This window comes from Salvia hispanica, chromosome 1 (genome assembly GCF_023119035.1).
Source record: "Salvia hispanica cultivar TCC Black 2014 chromosome 1, UniMelb_Shisp_WGS_1.0, whole genome shotgun sequence".
Taxonomy (NCBI): Eukaryota; Viridiplantae; Streptophyta; class Magnoliopsida; order Lamiales; family Lamiaceae; genus Salvia; species Salvia hispanica.
In genome coordinates, this window is record NC_062965.1 from 41,943,940 (window position 1) to 41,948,008 (window position 4,069).

Below are 4,069 nucleotides of genomic sequence, written 5' to 3' on the forward strand. Positions count from 1 at the left end.
TTCTGCAATGATAAAATATGTCATATATTTTAATTTTATACAGTTCGTTATACTATAAAATTCTTTTGTTTGAAACAAAATCTTGCTGCAATGAAGTAAATATGTGCACTTGATGCATTATTTTAGATATTTAATTGACAATTCGATTGAATGTGTCGGTAATTTATTTCCACACAAGAAACCAATATTTAACGTCGGTGAAATAGGTGTACACAAAATCAGAACATAATTCAAATCGGTAGCATTAATTTCAAGAGTATGGTTCTATCGAAACTCTAAAACATTAACCAACAATTACATTACTTCTTCTTTAGGTAATATGCAATATTTTTTCAACATCAATATCATTGTATATGCAAGCCTCTTCGTAATATCTTGCAGTGATGCACTTGTTGTTGAGGTATTCATGATTGTTTACTGCATTCATCAAGGTTGAACAATATTTGGTTCTCAACCTCTGCAGTACTCCCTCCCTTAATCACAGCCATGGTAAAAACACAATGTTCAGTAAAAGCAAACTGAATTACATGAATTAAATATATAACTTTTATAACGACACAAAAAAGTATATACAAAATAACATTTAATGAATCAAACCTTTGGAGGAATCCTATTTAATGAACTTCATCAAACAGAAAAATTAATTCATAGTGTCCAGAAATCCCTTCATGCTATACAACAAACAATTCACGTTGCAAACATGGGATGAAGAAAATTTAACAATCAATTCACATTACAATCAATCATGTTATACAACAACCAATTAACATTAAAAACTTAATCTAAAGCAAATTTACCAACTCAAATTTACCAACAGAAATTAAACAAATTAGGAATTAATGAAACACACCTGTTAAATTTTTTGGAGAAATCCTATTGACAAAACTTCATCAAACGGATAAATTAATTCATATTGTCTAGAAACCCCTTCATGTTATACAGCAATCAATTCACATTACGAACACCTCAAACAGAAAAATTAATTCATACTATCTAGGAATCCCTTCATATTATGCAGGAATCAATTCACATTATAAACTTAGGATGAAGCATATTTACCAACTCATAGTTTCTAACAAAAAGTTCCAGACCACTCAGAAAATCGAAAAATTGACAACTTAAGCAGTACAATTTTTTTTATAAAATGAAATTTTAACAATCTTAAATCACAAAAAAAGAACACATAATTAAACCGTCAGTTAGGGTTAGCTCACCGGAATTTTTGGGTTCAGTAGCCTGAGAGTTTATTGTCCGTTTTCATTTCGCAGTACACTTATTTTAAGGGTTATCATTCACCTGTTGCATCCCTGATTCGACAAATCAATAGAATTAAAACCTTCTAAAGTAGAACTAATTAGAGTTAAGGTAGATCTTACCGATACCAGATGTTGTGTTCGAACGGAAATGCCGCCCATCTATAATAGTAAAGATTAAAAATTATGCTTTCGAGGAATGACTAAAAGTGTAGAAATAAACAAATACCTTTGGTTTCCGTCTTCCTTATGCCAACCATGGTTAGAACTTGATGATAGCGAGACTTGGAGGGAAGAAGAACTTGTTGACTCGGATGGTGAAGACGATTGCATTCGCCGCTCCCTGAATCATTGAAAGAGGGAAGAAAGTGGGGGCTCTGAAAATTGATAGAAGGAAAGTGAATAGGTGAAAATTAGTCATCTTTTTCCGTCTTTGCATTTTCACAATTTCACCTAAGCAGCAGAAAGACCAAATTATCCCTTGGCTGAAGTGATTAATTTACTGGATGAATAACGAGAATGAAATATAGTTTATTCACATCTAATCCATCAATTTTTGAATCCTATGCTCAATATTTAGTCTCTAGTTCTACACTAGGAGATGTTGTGCATATAAGGGGACCTATATATGTGATCAATGTCGAACCCTTCTTAAATACCGAACTAGAGACTAAATCTCATTCACTCATTAATCACATCGAATGGTTATTAATAATTATACATTGTCTCATTTTTTTATTTAATTAAAATGGTAAAAGGGTATTTCCGGAATATGCAGTTCTTCCTCCCTTCCAAATCCAACCCACTTCTCTCTCTGCAATTCTCTCTCACTATTCCCGACCCCAATTCCCTTTCGCCTTCAGCATGTCTCTCTGTAAGGACAGCCCCTCCGTCGCCATCTTTGGAGTCACTGGTGCGGTCAATCGGGAGTTCCTCTCATTATTTCAGACAGAGACTTCCCTACGGATCCCTCAAGTTGCTCGCCTCCAAACACTCCGCCGGAAAATCGATCAATTACGAAATCGAGATTACATCGTCGAGGAATTGACAGAGAACAACTCCGACGACGTTGACATTATCGGTTCAACACATGGATGATTGTGAATAAGGAGATGCAAAAGGAGATAATTGATAAGGTCATGGGGCCATAGGAAATGGGCTGGAGAGGATGCCGGACGAGCTGTCATTGATGGCCAAGAAGAAGAAGCTGCAAGAGTAGCGTGGAGAAGGCTGATTGAAGGCATTCCAGAATGGGGAAGAAGTGTGAAAATCGTCATTATTCAGATTTCTATATTACTTCATTTAATTAGATCATTACTTCATTTTATTAGGTTATTACTTCATTTGACTAGGTCATTTTATTCACCTAAGTCACAGATTTAGGGTAAACAACAACTATGATGTAGTTTTACATCTATGGGTCTCGATTGTTTGCATATTACTTCCATCGGATTTTTGATGACTCTATCTCTCTCACTCTTTGAAACGTTGGGGCTTTTGTTTGAATCCTAATTTGTTTTATAGTTTTTGAATTCTAGCCAAATTGGCTGTTGTTTTGAGTTGTGCATATTCCACTTTATAAGCTTTCAACCTTAATTAGTTTATCCAATTTAGCATTGGAAAATCTCCATCACGAGGAGGCTTGATATTTTTGACTGAATTGAATAAAAGTGAGAAAATAATTCTGCCAAATCCACGACATTTGAGTTATATCATTGTGTTAATCTTTGTGTGTGCTTCTTCTTGTTTCTTGTTTCATATTGTTTAGTTGTGATGCAAATTATTGGCAAGCATACAGTGCAAAATAAAAATACTACTTGGGAGTATTTCTTCAAAACAGAAATGCATATATTGCTTGATTCGGGCTAGAGAAGCTTTGAGAACAATTTATCGTCATCCGGTTTGATTTTGAAGGATTTCTGGTGGAAATCGTCGTTGTAGATTGAAGGAATTTTTGGGAGTGGAGAAGAACAGTTGGAGAACTGCATTGTATGACGAATTAATATTGTAATGAACTAAATAACGCACTTGATGAAGTTATAACCTCAAATAATGAAGTGATATGGATATAATTGTATTATATGCATAGTTTCTGAAGAATTATAATTTTAATGAACTAAATAACGCACTTGATGGAATAATAACATCAAGTAATGAAGTAATATGAATTGAATCATGTTGTATGCATAGTTTGCGAAAAATTATATTTGTAATGAACTAAATAACGTACTTGATGAAGTTATAATCACATGTAATGAAGTAATTAACCACTGAAATGAAGTATCAACCTACTGGAATGAAGTAATAAATTACAAACAAATAAATGTATCATTATATCATCAGAAAATAAAAAAATGAAGTAATAAATTACAAACTAATAGATGAAGTGATGAAACTATCTGAAATAAGTAATAGCTTGATGGAACTATCTGAAATAAGTAATAGCATGGTTAAATGAAGTAATATATAATGAATGAATAATATTAGAAATGAAAAGAACCAAATGACTATTAATATTGACGTATAACATATTGTTCTAATAAATTGAAAAATACCAGTGCATAACTTATTTCTAGTAGGTATTACTTCATTTTAGTAGGTTTTTACTTCATTCCAATAGGTTTATTACTTCAATCCAGTACGTAATAAATTGAAAATGAATATATTTTTACTTCATTCTAGTACGTTTATACTTCATTCAAGTAAGTGTATTACTTCATTTCATCCATTACGTAATTAATTGGAAATGAACATATTTTTACTTTATTCCAGTAGGTTTATTACTTTATTCAAATGGGTCATTACTTAATTCATTT

At 32.3% G+C, this 4,069-nt stretch overlaps 1 long non-coding RNA gene across 1 annotated transcript; it reads right to left on the bottom strand.

The window, feature by feature from the left end:
* Positions 1–220: 220 nt before the first annotated feature.
* Positions 221–1,650, bottom strand: LOC125202326. Its single transcript, XR_007173077.1, has 4 exons — positions 1,483–1,650; positions 1,377–1,415; positions 1,215–1,307; positions 221–473 (listed from the first exon to the last, which is right to left on the bottom strand). It is a non-coding gene; the product is annotated as an uncharacterized LOC125202326 (long non-coding RNA).
* Between the last annotated feature and the right edge of the window lie 2,419 nt (positions 1,651–4,069).